This window comes from Prionailurus bengalensis, chromosome B2 (assembly GCF_016509475.1).
Source record: "Prionailurus bengalensis isolate Pbe53 chromosome B2, Fcat_Pben_1.1_paternal_pri, whole genome shotgun sequence".
NCBI lineage: Eukaryota > Metazoa > Chordata > Mammalia > Carnivora > Felidae > Prionailurus > Prionailurus bengalensis.
In genome coordinates, this window is record NC_057349.1 from 3,359,234 (window position 1) to 3,376,326 (window position 17,093).

General features: G+C 47.7%; 2 long non-coding RNA genes and 2 other non-coding genes across 4 annotated transcripts; 1 reads left to right on the plus strand and 3 right to left on the minus strand.

Moving 5' to 3' along the window:
* Positions 1–1,432: 1,432 nt before the first annotated feature.
* Positions 1,433–1,513, minus strand: TRNAS-CGA. The gene has a single exon. It is a non-coding gene; the product is annotated as a tRNA-Ser (tRNA).
* Positions 1,514–2,010: 497 nt separating this feature from the next.
* LOC122489143 lies at positions 2,011–9,229 on the minus strand. The gene is made up of 5 exons (XR_006298840.1): positions 7,968–9,229; positions 7,124–7,215; positions 6,085–6,205; positions 4,903–5,029; positions 2,011–3,263 (listed from the first exon to the last, which is right to left on the minus strand). It is a non-coding gene; the product is annotated as an uncharacterized LOC122489143 (long non-coding RNA).
* Positions 7,672–7,744, plus strand: TRNAV-CAC. The gene has a single exon. It is a non-coding gene; the product is annotated as a tRNA-Val (tRNA).
* Positions 9,230–9,866: 637 nt separating the features above from the next.
* On the minus strand, positions 9,867–17,045 carry LOC122489145. The gene is made up of 2 exons (XR_006298843.1): positions 16,339–17,045; positions 9,867–10,954 (listed from the first exon to the last, which is right to left on the minus strand). It is a non-coding gene; the product is annotated as an uncharacterized LOC122489145 (long non-coding RNA).
* Between the last annotated feature and the right edge of the window lie 48 nt (positions 17,046–17,093).

Sequence of the window (17,093 nt, forward strand, 5' to 3'; positions counted from 1 at the left end):
AGATACTTGCAGACTCTATGCTGAGAACAGACATTCAGAAACACCCCCCCCCCCCCAATTAGGCCAAAGGCCGGCAAGAATTCAACAAAGGTAAGTGTTTTCAGAACCAGATTCACATAGAAGCTTCGACGTTTGGGTTTACAGCTATAAAGTGAAAGAATACCGTTACATAAAACAGCTAGGTATATTAAAGGGCTCGATACAGGCGAAATAGACACGTGGAAATACCAAAGTATTTCTAAGTGAGGGTGGTGCTCTCCCCTGAGAGCCAGAAGCATGGGCGCCGGGGTCTCAGGGTGCCTTTATGCAGACTCCTGGCCCACTGGGTTCATTGCCTTGGCCCAGTTGTGACTTTCTCTTTGCTTCGATTTCCTCGTTTCTATACGATGTTTTAGAGAGCAGTTGACACACACTCATGGATATTTCTTTTTTTTAATTTTTTATTATTTTTACATTCTTTTTTAAATTCACATCCAAATTAGTTAGCATCTAGTGTAACAGTGATTTCAGGAGTAGATGCCTTAGTGCCCCTTCCCCATTTAGCCCATCCCCCCTCCCATAACCCCTCCCGGAACCCTCAGTTTGTTCTCCATATTTAGGAGTCTCTTCTGTTTAGTCCCCCTCCCTGTTTCTATATTATTTTTGTTTCCCTTCCCTTATTTCATCTGTTCTGTCTCTTAAAGTTCTCATAGCAGTGAAGTCATCTGATTTTTGTCTTTCTCAGACTGACTAATTTCACTTAGCGTAATACCCTCCGGTTCCATCCACGTAGTTGCAAATCTCATGGCTATTTCTGATCCTAGAGCTTTGTGTTTCCCACCAGCCTGCGTTAGGTCCGGCCCCTTCCCTCCACTACCCTCCCCTTCCCTCCCCTCCCCTTCCGTTTTTTCAAATACCAGAGAACTCTTTAAGGAAGTTTACCTACATTTCTATTGTCAGCACAAGGACTTTTATTCAAGAGTTTTAAAAACAAAATCTCCTGTTTGTCTTTGCCCCTGGGGTCTGCCTTCGGATTTCCCAATCTCACTACAAAGCAAGCGGCTCTTCTGAGCGCTAAACCTCAGGCTTCACTTCCTGGGTCCGTGGAAGCGGTGCCCGCTCCCAGGGAGAGATTCATGGGTGCGCGGCTCGGATGAGGACAAGGACCCTAAGGGTCCCAAACACCCGAGTGGTGCCTAAGCCAAGGTGGGGGGACCAGCACAGCCCTCTGGATGAGTGGTGCCTAAGCCAAGGTGGGGGGGACCAACACAGCCCTCTGGATAGGTAGGACGAGGACAAGGACCCTAAGGGTCCCAAACACCGGAGTAGCTCCCCACTCCCCTCCCCCCACTCCCCTCCTACTTCTCAGTTCGTGGAATAAGATGAGAAGCTGAGAAGACTGTGCTTTGTGAGAATTTCATCCTAGAACTTGGACAGAAAAAGCACCGCAGAGCGCTGTGAGCAGGATTTGAACCTGCGCGGGAGACCCCATTGGATTTCGAGTCCAACGCCTTAACCACTCGGCCATCACAGCCTGGCACACAGGCCTTTGTCTACAAAGAAACACACGTTCGTGCAAGGCCCTGACTGCTGCAGTCTGGTTGCTTCTGCGCCTTTGGCCTATTTACTTTGAGTGGACGCGACAGGAAACCATGCCCAAGCCCCTGCATCAGGTGTCTCCACTCAGCACCTCCTGCCGCCTTCACCTCACCCCCATCCTGCCAGGCCCCAGGCTGCAAAATCTCACCTCTTGGAGAGGAGGCGATCTTCCAGCATCGCAAGAATCCTTGATTTTCAGACTTTTTCTACAGTCTTCATGGATTGCCTGGTTGGATTCATAGTTGGTAGGAAATGAATTAGGGAGCTGTATTATTCGTGCCCAACCTCCTATTTAATCGTGCTCTCTACAGAATATACTCTGCCTTGTTGCCCCGGAGGGCAATCTGACAGGATCTTCCCAACATGTCAAACGCCCATACCCTCGGGTCCAGCATTTCCACAAATATACCCCGTAGACTTGCACACACGACAGACCATATTGTGCTGAAGTTTATTCTCTGCGGCATTAATTGTAATAACAAGATTGGGAAAAACCTAATTATTCAGAATTATTTATTTGGATAAAGTATGGCCTAACTCCACAGTGGAGTGCTATGCATATTTCGAAGAAAACGAGAAGTGCCGTTATGTACAAACACATATTTTAACATAAAAGCGACGGTCAGAGCAATCTGCATCCAATGTTACCATTGGAAATCTATTTGTGTTAGATCATACATAGATTTTACACGACACATCCCTCAAGGATAATGAGTGGACCCAGGACGACAGTAGTCATTTGAGGGGCTCATGGGCAGGAGGCAGGAGGTGCCCACAGGCCACTTTAGGCTTTGACGCACCTACTAAAAAAAAATGAAAAGCTCAAGAAAACACTACGAACGAGGAGGTGGGGGACAGAATTGTTTTTCCCAGGGGCCTCCTCTGGAAGGGTGAGTGGGCCTTCCCTTCTGGAACTCAGCGATCGAGGGCTCTGAGGGAGACCTCACCCAGAGCACCAGAGGGAGCCAGTCGCCATTCCGAGTCGGTTGAGGAGGCGGGGGCCACAGGAAGAGGGCTCTGGAAAGTGTCCTAGGGGCACGGACACCTGGAGTGCACACCCTGCTTTCCAGGCCCGCTGGGGAGTGGTCTTGATTTGCTCTAGGTGTTCCGGGAGAAGTGGAGAAGGCCTGTCTCCACGGTGCAACCTTGGACTATTTTGTCCCAATTCACAGAGTTCAAGTAGCTTAAACTTCCTCCTTTGGGTCTGGGAGTACAATTTCGAATATCTGTAGGGTGCGTGTGCGTGTGTGTGTGTGTGTGTGTGTGTGTGCGCGTGTATTTTATTTTTGCAGAGAAAGGAGTATTTTCTGTCTGGGCCTGCATGTAGTTCTCCTTACAGCGTAATTTCCAGGAGTGGTTTTCACTGGGAAATCCTCTCGTGGCAAAGAGCACTGAGTGGAGGAACTGTGTAGTGGCAATCTCCAGTCTCCGTCCCCAGCTTTGCCATTTAACCAGTTCACAGCTCTGCAACAGACCCAGGACCAACCCAAGGCTGGCCACGGGGCAGTTTCATTGGTTTAATTTTCAGGGCCTTTGGCAGAACCCTTTGGAGGCTCAAGTTGTCTTGGGACGAACACGGTGGAATCCATCCACACATTCAAGTGTCTTTTGAAATGTCTGTGGTTCTTTCTCAGCTAGATCTTGATTTTCCCCTAGTCCTACTCTGCCAAGGAATTCAGATGTCCCTGCAGAAAAAAACGGAGAAAGGAGGCTGTTTGTTAAAAAGGACCCATCCACAAGCTGTCACTGCTTACTAACCCTTCCTTCCTGTCTCCTCCCCGGGAGTTTAATTTCCAAATTTCTCAGACTCTCGGTGTCGCCGGGAACCTGCCGTGTTCTTGTCCAACTCAACGTCCCCCAGGAGATGTTCATTCTCTCTCGTCCAGGACTGACTCCCCAGCCCAGGGCCCTGAGAAGCTGAGCGGGTGTAGACGCTGCTGAACTGGGAAACAGTTGGAAGAGAACGTACTGGTAAATTATCATAATTTTCTTTAAAGCATCTTTGATTTTAAAGTTTGCCAGAGTCCTGCTCAGTCAACTTCCTTTCTCAGTTTCAGGAAGAAGGGGGAGAAGGAAAGAAATCTTAGAAGATGGCTCCTTTGATGCCTCTGAAGGTCCTCAGCTGACAGCCGAGACCACTGTGGGACGGTGACTTCCTCTCAAGATGTTTTGGTAACTCGTTTCAGCGTCAGTTTTAGTGTCACGGTTCAGTATCACTTCTTTGGACGATGTAGGAAGAAAGATATTTTTCACAAGAGAAAGGAAAGAAAACTGAGGCGGCCAGGAGTGGACAGTGACCCTAGCCCGACCTGTGACCCTCGTGTCACTGGCCACCGTGCCCAGGAGGCTCGCATCAACTTACTCTGCACCAAACCTATTTGAAGTCAGAAAAGGAAGTGGGTGTTCGGGGGATTGCTGTGGACTATGCGTGTTCCTCCCAAATTGGTGCCTTGAACCCTAATCCCCAATAGGGTGATGGTACCTGGGGGTGGGGCCTTGGGAGGTGATGGGGTCACGAGGGTGGGGCCCTCAAGAATGGGAATAGGTGCTTATAAAAGAGACCCGGGAGAGTTCACTCACCCATTCCTTCAGGTGTAGACACAGAGAAAGACTGCCCTCTATGAGCCAGGAAGCCAGGAAGAAAACTTGACCAGATTCAGAATCTGCTCCTGCCTTGAACTGGGACTTCCCAGCTTCCAGAACTTCGAGAGATACATGCTTGTCATTTAAGCCACCCAGTCTATGGTGCCTCTGTTACAGCAGCCCGAGTGGACTACGACTGGGTTGGAGACACAAAGGAGGCCCACAAGACCGAGCCAGTTCTGGAAAGGCACACCCGTTCGCCTTGTGGTCAGTTTGCAAAATATACATTTGCTTCAAATGTCCATGTGTCAAACAAGAATCAGCTTTCAACTTTAGGGCATGGTCATGTGGGTGAAGGTCTCCGTGCCTAACTTAGGCCGTGGGATCGGAGTGTTGATATGCCCTGAGGTGGGGTAGACAGGGGTGCTGCTGGCTGAACCAGCGGAAAGTCCACTGCTTCTGGCGGGTTTGACGGTTAGGCATAGAGAACACAGCACCAGCCCTGCCCGCGGCTGCACACTAGGTGCCCGCGTTAAATTTCTCCACGGATGAAATGGCGTCTGGAATCGCACGCGCAATGGGAACAACCCCTCGACGACACTGACAGCAGCCTCTGTCACCCTGCACGAGCGACCTCTCTTCTACGACAGATACAGATACAGATACAGATACAATCACAGAATAGCGAGACGGAGGGAGTCTCTACCCTGTCGCTTTCTAGTCCCCGATGTTGGCACTAACCTCTGTGATCCCTGCTGTTGCTTCACTGTTGTCATCGTTAGAGGAGTTTCTAGTGGCTTCCACTTGGCCTTTTCTGCCATCGTAGCATTCACTCCGTGAGCCATGGAAGTAATATTAAAGTTACCGTCTGGAATTAGGGAAATGGGTTCAGGGAAGGTTTCGGGACCCACCATGCCCACAGCGAGACAGATGGGAAGCAAGGCTTCACTGAGTCCCTGTCTTGCTCGGCGGGCAGCCGTGATGCTTTGTATCTCTAGGAATCAATGCCAGCCCGGAGCCATTTTCTAGCAATCCCCAAAATTCCACTTCCTCTTCCCTAATGCACAGTCACTTTGCTAAGTGGGCACAGGTCCTTTTAGGAAAGGCTCGGAGGAAGAACAGGAGTGTACATTTTTGTCTATGTGCCAGGGGTGTTTCTCAAGGGACACTGGACTCCTCTGCCTTCAAAACCGGCTCCCGTCTGGGAGCTCATACAAACCAAGTCCAAGGTCTACGTGCGTGCGGGACTGCTTTCTGGGGGGACCTCTAGGCCCGTAGATGGCCTTTCCTCTGTGCACACTTCGAGAGAGATTTCCGGTGTGTCTTTGTCTTCAAGCAAGGACACCAGTCCAGTTGGATGAGGACCCCACCCTATGACCTCACTTAACCATATTTACCGCCTTAAAGTGCCTGCTTCCAAACACAGTCACATAAGGGGTTCGGGCTAGAACATGTGGATTTTCAGGAGACACCACCGAGTTCGTGACAACACCCATCCAGTCTTTGGCAGTTTATTGCCAACATTTGGCCCCTGTCACCCTGGGCTCCAGTCATCTCTGTTACGTGTGGGGATTCCAGGTCAGGGTCAGCAAGGCCCCCCTGTCATTTCTGGCCTCTGAGGAAAAGCCACCCGAGAACAACTCAAGGATCCTGAGGCGCTCCTCATGAACTTACTTCTCACAACCGGGGTGAAAGTTCGCTCCTCCCGGAGAAGCCCATGACAAATTCCTTCTAGAATTTCAATCTTCTTAGGCCTTGGGTTTGCTCTCCATACACGGAGGAAATACTGATGTTTCAATTTCATTCTGTTGGTTCACCCTAACTTCGGGTCCATACATTAATCACGTATGAATTATAATGTTTTAATTAATGAAACTTTGGGGCTGCTCCCAGGCCCTTGAGTTAAAACACTGAATTGGATACCTGTGCCAAGTAAGACTGTGTCGGTGAGCTTGTGTGATGCAGCTTTATTTTCCTGCTGCCTTGATCCTGTCCACTCGAGAGCCATTCCCATTCAAAACTGCCAGGGTCCTGTCAATATAAACTGGGAAAATCATGCAGTTATTTTGATCTGTGCCACACCTCCTCATGGGTCACACTTTGTACTTGACCCTCTGGGGTCTCAGAAAAGGAGAGAGGTGGTCGTGACAGATCCGGGAGAGTATCAGCCGAGCTTAGCAAGACAAGGAGCTCAGAGAAGCCATTACAAATACCTCAGACAAGAGGACACTGACCTTCTTCAGGTTGGGATAGGAAGCTTCTACCAGTTACTAGGGGATTGTAATCTGGAAGTGGGGAACAACGTCCCTAAATATGGTTGAGAGATGTGATGGTTCCCCCTTCTAAGCTTATTCCATTCCAGAAAAAAAAAAATCAAGTCTTCGATATTTCTAATTTTTAGCAAAATCTCTGACTCAAACACAGACCCACGTATCACTAAATTATTATGCAATTTACTCCTTGCCTTTTTCACTATCCTACCCTTACCCATCCCCCAAGACAGACATTTACCTTTTACCTAAGTCGGTTCATTTGTATTTGAGTCCGTTCAGCTTTTAACAATGAATTTAGAAAGATTTGTTCTCAGGCTGAGAACATGGTCTCATCAAGAGCAACCGTGGCATTACATTTTGTGGCCAAATATCGCCCATTTGGTTGGCATAATAGAGTGCGTCCAGTTCAACTGTGATAGAGCGTGAGACCCAAGGGCGAGATGATATAACCTAGAGATGCTTGTCTCTACCAGTTGTAAGTTTGGGCAAGAGACAGTACAACAAAGATATCGTGACTCTATGACTCTGTAAAGAAGACTTATTACGGACTCCGAGTTCCTTGAGGACAAAGACTTCTTGCATTTGCATTCCGCGCCTGGGATGGTGTTCCCTAAACATTTCACCTCCTTTGTGGGTCCCAGAAGCCTGGTAGCGAGGTGAAGCCACACGACTACCTCTACTCAACTCACCTGCAAAGGAAGAGCCTGGGGCAGAAAGTGTCCGTGGCTTCTGACCATCTCCTGTGCTCAGGCCGCTCAATCCTGGTTCCCAGAGTCACTTTCTGTCACCAAGAGAGGAATCCCCATTGCAGGGACAGAGAAACAGGTGTAGACAGCATGGGGTAGTCTTGAAATCAAATTCTCCAGTTGTAATCATTTCTTAATAGGTGGAAGTCAGATCATTATGCTGTACATCTTAAATTCATACGGTGCTGTATGCCAATTCTATGTCAAAACTAGGAACAGTTTTTAAAAAATAACAACTTATTATTTTACCCCCCCCCCCCCCGCCGCCCCCGAATTCTCCAGGATGATGCAAGAATTGGGGTCCTGGGTGAAGCCTTTGTTTGGTTATGGCGGTTTTCTTTTTTCATAAATAAAAAGAAGAGGCAGAAATGCACCATAACAACAAGCATTTCCCGGACGGGCCCATGCAGGCAAAAAAAAAAAAAAAAAAAAAAAAAAAAATCTTAATTATGTGCAGTCAGAGGTACAAACACGTGAGCCAACCCACAGCCGTTTCCGTAGTGTAGTGGTTATCACGTTCGCCTCACACGCGAAAGGTCCCCGGTTCGAAACCGGGCGGAAACATCTATTTTCTCAAAATACGCCGCCGGACTTGACTTCGGGGATTTCAACTTCCTTATATTTCACAAACAACATAAAAAACAAAGGGTCGCCCCTGCCGCCCGCTCCCCTCTGCGGCCCGGGGGTGAGCACCCCCGGAAAGCGGGCAAGAAGGGGCTGAGTCTGGGTGTCCAAGGTCGTGCGCTCCCCCCCCCACCGCGCGCCCCGCGCTGCACCTGCTGCAGACCTGGCGGCCGGTTTTCTCCCCGGGAGCCCTCTCGGAGCCCAAGGGCGCTCTGCCGCGCTCGGAGTATTTGTCCCGTCCCTTCTCAGCACCGCGGAGTTGAGTGTGCCCGCGAGGCCAGCTTTAGAGGGTCGACCCAGGACAGAGCCGTGCCGGGTGGAAACGAAGAAACATAAACCTGAAATACAAACTGAATACTTCCAACACATTACCATAAAAATATGAAAAACAAGTGTTTATTTGAAATTATATTATTCTATTTGCTGCTCTGTTACCTGAATACTATTATTTAATCAAAACAATGGGACCAGTTAAAAGTGGCAATTGGTAGTTAACAGCAGGAGTTAACAAATACACATGGGAGAAAATATAACAATAATTTTATAATGTTTCTGTCCTCTGATAGAGAAACGTAAGCTTCTTATTGGGTATTTAAGTTGTGTAGACGATGTTATTGTGTATGCATAAGATACATACGTGTAATATTTTTAAAAAAGATGATTACAATAGGACAAATTAAGCAGATGATCTGTTTAATAAAAACTAACATGTTTTTTTTTTTCCTGTCCCATAATTCTGTAGGTTATTTTTACTCTTTGTTTCCTGTTCCAATAATACTTCACTGAACTGCCTGCAGCCTTTAGGACATTCTTCTCTTCTTTGATGTAGTGGTGAAGACCGGTTAAAGAAAAATCACTTTGACGTGCAGCTCTGTTCTTCTCAAGCCCACATTACACTGTCCTTTGTGTCAGTTCAGTGTGAAGACATCCAACTAAATATCTGCTCGATAAAACCGAGCCTGGAATCCTTGGGATTTTACTGAATACCAATCACAGGTTCCTGGACAGGTGGGAATTCCTTTCCAGCTCTCCAAAAGCGTCCGCCTACTTTACAGCTTGTTTGCGTTGACCTGCTGGTTCTCATCAGGTTTTTCACATCTATCATATCATATCATATCATATCACATCATATCATCTCCACGTCAAAAATTTCTACACAGCCAAAAAATCTCATTGTTTCTGCAAATTCTGAGAAACTGAAAAGTGGGCAAAACCCTGACGGATGAAGGCTTCACTATCATAGTGAATAAACCACGCCCCTGTGAACAGGAGACATGGTGTACGGGCTGCGAGGGACATTTAGCAGGTATCATCTTTTCGTTGTTTAATTTTTTTTTTAAATTTTCTTTTTTTCAACGTTTATTTATTTTTGGGACAGAGAGAGACAGAACATGAACGGGGGAGGGGCAGAGAGAGAGGGAGACACAGAATCGGAAACAGGCTCCAGGCTCTGAGCCATCAGCCCAGAGCCCGACGCGGGGCTCGAACTCCCGGACCGCGAGATCGTGACCTGGCTGAAGTCGGACGCTTAACCGACTGCGCCACCCAGGCGCCCTGTTTAACTTTTTTAATGTTTATTTGTTTTTGAGAGGGAGAGAGAGAGAGACAGAGAGAGAGAGAAAGAGACAGAGCGTGAGTGGGGGAGGGGCAGAGAGAGAGGGAGACCCAGAATGCGAAGCAGGCGCTAGGCTCCGAGCTATCAGCACAGAGCTGGACGTGGGGCTCCAACTCACAAACCGAGAGATCATGACCAAAGCCGAAGTCGGACGCCTAACCCACTGAGCCCCCCAGGCGCCCCTCATCTTTTCGTTTTCTTAAAATTTTTACAACTTTAAGAGACAGAGTGGATGAAGGGCAGAGAGAGCGGGAGAGACAGAATTCCAGGTAGGCTCCGTGCTATCAGCGCGGAGCCTGCTGGCAGGACTTGAACTCAGGAACCGTGAGATCATGACCTGAGCCAAAACCAAGACTGAGCCACCCAGATGTTCCCTTTTCATTTTCTTTGGTAAGAAACTTGTTGGCTGAATTTGCCAAAATTTACATTTGTGCTGTCAGCTGAATATGCAGATCAATGAACGAAGCCTAATTTTTATTTGGGCAACAGATCATGAGGTTACAAGTGATGTGGGCCATTCTGACTAGTGGATCCAATAACTGGGTATCTTTGATAGGACGGGGACGGGGAACTATTTTCACATACAAAAAATTACCGAGACCGGGAGGGAAAAATCGTATTTCATTCAAGGAGAAACACGTAAGCCAAGAGCCGCATCTCTGAGCGTCTTGGCTTCGTTTAGTGATCATCTGGGAGGATGAAAATTATTTACTGGTTGTGATCGTTAATTTTTATGTTTCAACTTGAATGGGCCATGGTGCCCACGTATTTGGTCAAACATTATTCTGGTTGTTTCTGTGCTTTTGGATGGGGTTTACATGTAAACTGGTGGGCTTTGAGTAAAGCAGATTGCCCTCTATAATGCAAGGGAGTTTTGTACAATCAAGTGAAGTCTTGAGTAGAAACCAGGGCTGATCTCCAGTGGACGAGAGGGAGTTTTGACACCACAGTGCCTTCGGATTTCATCTGCAACATCAGAACTTCCCGGTTTGCCAGCAGATGCCTTTGGGCTCCAACTGTAACCCCTTCCTGGGTCTCTGGTCTGCCAGCTCCCCTATCAGATTTTGGACCCCCTCAGCTGCCACAATCACGTGAGCCAGTTCCTTACAATGAATCTCTTTCTGTATATGTAAACGTCCTCCTGGGTCTGTTTTTCTGGAGAAACCTGACCAGCATCCCAGTCGGTATTTTAAAGTATTGAACTTTGCAGGAGTCAGTAAACGGCACCTGCTGCAGGTTCCACGGCGGCGTTCTGATCCAAGTGGTCTTTGGAGAGGTGGTCGTGCTCCCCCTGTCCACACAAATAAGGGGTGTCTTTAACAGCACAGGACAGTTCACAGTCAAAGGTGCCAGTCAAGGAGCAGCAGCGTCTCTGGTGTTGGCGGGCGGAGGGGGGCGGGGCGTGCAGGAACCTCTGTCCCCTCCTTCGGCGGTTGGAAGTCGCTGCCCTTCCTTGGTGGTCTCCGTGGAAGGCAGCTTGGGAAGGGGGTCCGTGGGATATTCGTATTCCCAAAGGGACATAAGAGCTAGAAAATCTAAGGCACATTGATGGAGAGGAGGAAAAGACTAAGGGATTATTGCAGTTCATAATAATAACGTCAATCTCTGCTCCAGAAAGCTTATGTTTGCTATCACAGGATATACACAAACACATGTAAGTCCATGTAGGATAATAGAGCCATAATACATGTATGGTGTAAATAAATAGTGATATGCTATGTTATGAATTACATATAAGTATCTTATTGTAGTCTATTCATAGCAATAGTAATATAAAAGTTAATCAGAGCTTCTGGGAAGAAGATGTACTTATCTCTGTCCTGTAGTTGCTAAGTGTAACCAGCCCCTCCCCGGACATTATGCATAAAATAAACCTAAGAACCTGAAAGGTGGAGAAAGGAAGGAGACTGGCTAGGGACCCTGGGGCCAGAAGAATGACACGATGGCAGGCTCCCTATTTTTGTCTCATGCATCCTAGACTTGGAGCTAAATAAACCGGAAGCCTGAAAGACCAGTGGGCACATACAGAACATTCTAAGAAAATCTGCCCTCTCCAGCCAAAAGGCCGTCAAAGGGACGGCCTAGCAAGACAAAACACTTGTAGACAATAACTGCTGACCTCTAGCCACGCACCACATTCCACTGTAGCCTTACCAGTGCCTGGGGCAGCAAAGGCCAAGCAGGAAGCCAGGACTTGTACCCCCCACCCAGCAGTGTCTCTCCTTCTCTCTGCCTGCTGGGGTGGTGATAGAGGAACCCCGTGAAGAACGGGACTTTCATCATTGCCCAGTGGTAACTGGGTCCTGCCTCCATCCATCTCTGGGCCAGTGGAGACCGCATGGGAGCCAGAATTCTCACCACCTGCCAGCAGAAACAAGACGCTCCCTACCTCTGGTGTCAGTGGAGGCTGAGTGGGGGACCCTGGACTTCTGGATTGCCCGGCTGGCAGTAATGAACAGATGTCCCCCCCCCCACCTCCCTTGGGGGAAGAGAAAGCCAACTAAAACAGAGTTTAAATAAGAGCCAGAGTCTCACAACACAAAGCACATTAGGTCCAGACGTTAGTTGAAAAATCACTTGTCAAACCAAAAGCTGGAAAAATCTCCAACTGTGTAAAAGAAGACATTCAGCAGAGCGAGTCCAATAACAAGATGTAAGGGATTCGGGGTTATCCGACAAGAGATTTTAAAGCAGCCACCTGACCATGCCTCAGTGAACAATTATGAACATGACGGAAACAAACGAAAAGTAGAAAGCTTCAGGGGAAAAAAATGAAAGGAGTACAAAATGAAAATTGTAGACTCGAAAAACTCAGTGACCAAAATAAAGATCTCAGAGCCTGGGCTCAACAGCAGCACGCAAGGGACAGAGGAAAGAATGCGTGAACTGGAAGACAGAACAACAGAAATGACCCTTACCGCAGCCCCCGCCAACGAATACGCCATAAATCGCTAGCGGGAATGTAATTCAGCCACCCTGGAAATACACTGGCAAATCTTTAGAAACTAAACACAAAATCACCATGCGACCAACAATGGCTCTCCTTGCATTCATGCTAGAGAAATGGGAGACTTATGTCCACACCAATAACTGTGTAGGGGAGGTAAAGCAATTTTCCCTCTACCCTTCTAGATTCTTGGCTGAGACCTCCCTGCAATAAAGGACAAATTAGCAAGAGAAAAAGAATAGAAGTTTTACAATACGTACGTCTTCCGTATACGTGGTAGTGACACAGTTTTCCCGGGTGTCTCCCATGTACGCAAGAGGTATATATGTTATCAAACTTCTGTTTCTTTTACTTCCGTCAGTCTGTCTTGTATAATGGGCGGTGGGAGGGTCTCAGCCAAGAACTGAAAAGACCAGAGGGAAAATTATTTTTTCTCTCCTTCGACTGTATGTGGATGTTCACACCAACTTTATTCATGATAGCCCAAACCCAGAAAAAACCCAGACGCCCTTCAAGGAGTGAATGATGAACCATCTACACAATGACTCAGCAATAAAAGGGAATCAACTACTGATACCTGGAAGAATCTGCAGTGAATGCAGGATGAATTTGCAGTGAATTTTGGAGTGAAAAAAAATTCCCAAAGGCTATATACTATATGCTTCCATTTATAGAACATGCTTGAAACGGTAAAACTATAGAAATGGGGAATAGATCAGTGGTTGCCAGTGGTTAAGGAGGGAACACGGGTAGGAAGGAAGTGGATGTGGTTCTAGAAGGGCAATCTGAGGAATCCTTGGGCCGTTGAAATGTTCTGGATCTTGACTGTTTGAATGTCAACATGCCGCGTGTAATATTGTTTTGCAAGATGTTACCATTGGGAAAAACGGTAAAGGGCACCTGGGAACACTCTGTATTATTTCTTACAACCGTATATGAATCCACATTGATCTCAAAAATAAAAGAAAATTAATTAAAAAACAAGTATTTAACACTTTCAGCTCTCCAAACATTTTTATACTGTTTCACTTGCTCTCAGCCTTTGTTAAGTGTTTTTTCTTCTGCTCATCTGCTTGCTGTTGCCAAGTGAGCTCTCTTCCTCCAGGATATCATCTGGTTGCTTCCTGGGTAAAACCTTCACGATAACCAGAATCTGATGTGCAGCAATTTTCACAACCGCGTCCACGTCCGGTCCCACCTTTACTCTTGATAACCTCCTATGAACTCCTCCCCCCATCCGTCTGCACTCGACGGGGCTGACGTGGAACCTGACCCGCTCTGTCTTCATTCACAACCAACCTGTGAGTCCTCCTTCCCTCCGCTCAAAGTCGCTACGCTTTGTAGTGTTAGGTCATGTTGCTGATGGCATTTTTCACATCTGGGTACCAGGAATAAGCAACCAATAAACAGAACATGAGTACTCGTTTGCTGTCCCAAAATGATCAGAGACAGGTTTCTTTGACTTACTGCTCAAGATGCCTTCACCCGACTTTTGTGCGAGCTTTGGGTGGACGCTGGGAGATTGCATGGCACTTCCAACTTCTGTTAGGAATGCCTTAAGGTCTCCCTGTCCCCGTGGCTTCAGAGAGATTAGTGCACAGGAGAGAATCCCAATGCGAGTCGCCAATTTATATAAATCATACCAGATTTGTTTACTTTTCTTATTTTTCTCATGTTCCTTAGAGGTCAATGCTCACATTTGTGGGAATTTAGGCTAAGCCATGCGAAAAACCCTGTGAAGACATACTAGAAATCTTGCCTAAAACTAATGTGAATATGTGTTCCATTTCCTTCCTTGAGGTTGAAAGAAGAAATTGGCCATTCGTTGTCCCATTTGCAAAAACTGGTTGAACAGCAACTTATTGTAGGTACAGTGGGTGCTCTGATGGTGGTAAAAGGAAGCAAGAAAAGTCAAGGAGATGAGGTAGAAATAGAATGGTAACGCAGCTGACGGCGCAGAGCCTGAAGCAGGGCTCGAACCCACAAGCCACGAGATCATGACTTGAGCCAAAATCAAGAGTCGGATGCTTAACCGACTGGGCCACCCAGGCGCCCCTCAACTTGTTCTGATGCCCGCATTCAGACTCCACTGGCCTCCGCAATTTATTAGTGGTTACAGAATGAAAATCCTGCACTCCACAGTTTCCAAGAACAAATTGAAGGTACCTTCTTGAGGCCACACTGGGAGTGATTTTTCATACCGACTTTTACATAGACCAACCCTTCACATTAGCATTTCTCTACAGAAGACCCCACGGTCATCTCCTGACCTCAAAATCCTTCTTTCCCAGTTGACTTCAAGGTTCACATTTTCCTCCATTGCTTGACTTCTAAACTTGAGCATTCCATAGTATACTCTGTCAAGCTAATCTTCAACATTGCTGGTGACAATACTCTCCAAAATTACAGAAAGAAAGGGAGAAGGGTTCTAACACAGGATATTATTCTCTTTAACCGGATGTGCTATGAACCCAAAATACCGAAGTTTTCTGTGATGCACAGTTTAAGAGCTTTCACTGGGCAACGCTGCTAATCTGTCCTGATCATTTGCATAGAAAATACATCAGCGTCAGACCTGAAGAACAAGAGAAGATCCTTCTTAAGGTAAAACAAAGATACTGCCTATGTGGAAAAGACCTTGCCTACACTTAGACAACTAATCATATACCACGGGTGTTATTAGATTTGAAGCTCTGGGAGGTGGGGGGGGAGGGACCATGTGTGTCTTTGGGCCATGTCTATGGGCTGCCATCGTGACTGGATCTTGGCAGGATATCCATAAACATTTGTGAAATCAGTGAACAATATTATAGGTAACTTTCTGAAATGTATCCTAAACTCCACATGACGCAGGCCCTCCCAGGCACCCAGAAATCTCACCCAGAAGTCTAAGTAAAGCCTGGCAACGCGCCTGTAAGTGGCCAGCCACTTCACTTCTGGAAGTTTCCATGGCAACATGTATATATTATTTCTAATTTTTCCCAACTTCAGTATAAGGACAATCATGGCTGTCTCTTAATATCCATTGAATAAAATGATGCGTGATGGAAAGTTCACTCGAAACAACATGCAATCACGTGGCACAAAGCAGGCCCTCAAATGATTCCTTTCTTTATTGAGAGTGGCCAGGCTGTTCCCATATATATTTTAAATGAAGTAGTTTCAAGGATGACAAAGCAATTTTGGCACAGAAATCTAGGCATGTTTGGTCAGGCTATGCAAAGTTGCCACAGTGTCTCCCTCTTAAACCTGCTAATTAGAGCAAGCCCATAGTGTCTCCTTCTCAGCCTGCTTATTAAACAGGCCCATAAACTGCAGAACATCAGGGTTTCTGAGCCCGTCAGGGAGTCAACGATACAAAAGAACCTGAGGAGACTAAACTCCAGAAAGAGGCCTTTGCAGGGTAAAAAAGGCCTCTTATCCCTGGCAGATGGGCAGAGGCACAAAAGAAAACTGTGAACACCTGACCAGGAGAGACTGGGAGAAAATCTAAGGGATTTTTAAAGTTTGTTGGTGGGCTTGCTTGACCCAAGCAGAGAATTCCACGTAGCCAAAACCACTGCCAACTGTCTCTGTGGGAGAGCAAGCCAAAAAGGGGCCGAGGGAAAAGGCTAGAAAGTGGAGAGAAATATCCACTGAGGCTCCCCCCCCCCCCCCCCCCCCCCCCCCCCCCCCCGGCTCGGAGCAAAGTCTCTAAAGTCAGAGGGCAGGGCAGGAAAGCTAAGGGCAACGGATCCAAGGCACTTTGTATTAAACAGCCAAGAGCCACGGCTGAGAGCTGAGAGAAATCTCTCCAAGGCTCTCTGGAAGGAGAGAGATCTCCCAGGCACCTCTCAGGGTTTGGAAAGCCAGGGGTGCGGTAGTAAAGCACAAAGAGAAGAGAAGGGACCCCGGAGAGCAAAAAATCCTGGTTTTTCAATTCAACTTCCACTGATTCTTTACTACAGGACGAAGCAAATGAAGACAACTTACCAGTTCATGTGGAGGATGCGGATTCAAAGTTAAAGAGATGCGCCAAAGATAAGGAGCATGCTCTCACAGCTCTTATTTTTAAAGTAAAACCAAGATGTATAAATTGCATGATGGAAAGTAGTTGATCCGCCTTGTTGAAAGCTACAGCTCTCCTTTCTCAAATAGAAAAAAAGAAAAAAGTGGCTTTTGAGTCTTACTCGGATACATGTGTGTATAAAGTGGGTCAATGAATTTGAGAAGCAACAGAGAGTAGGAAGTTAGAAGAGAAATGGGAGGGTTGTAGGGTCCAACAGAGAAAGGAGGACAAGCAGAGGGTGGATCTGCGGCTGCGCGGCTCCCTGACACCTGCCGGCAGGTGGATCCGGATCCAGGCGCGCGCTCCGGGGACAAAGGTTTCCCGCCTCCCTTCTCGGAGTTGATCCACCCGGGCCTGAGCTCCTCTGCTCTCTCAGGCCCAGCTAGCGGCCCAAACTACGAACTCGCCCTGGTCTCGACTTCTTTTGTCATGGATTTGGGGTGTCTGAGTTCTCTGGGGACGGAGAAGGGTCGGAGGCTCTCGAGAGGGGGCGGTGCCTTCCCGCCGACGCCAGCCCAGCACTCGGGCGCCACCGCGCGTCCCGCGGGCCGCCCTGCAGCTCCGGCTCCGGGACACCATTTCAGACTCGGGGCCGCGCGCCGCGGGGTGCGGGGTCCCGGGCCCCCAGGGTCTGGGCGGAGCCGACCTGCTCCAACCGTTCCCGGGAGCCGGGAGTGTG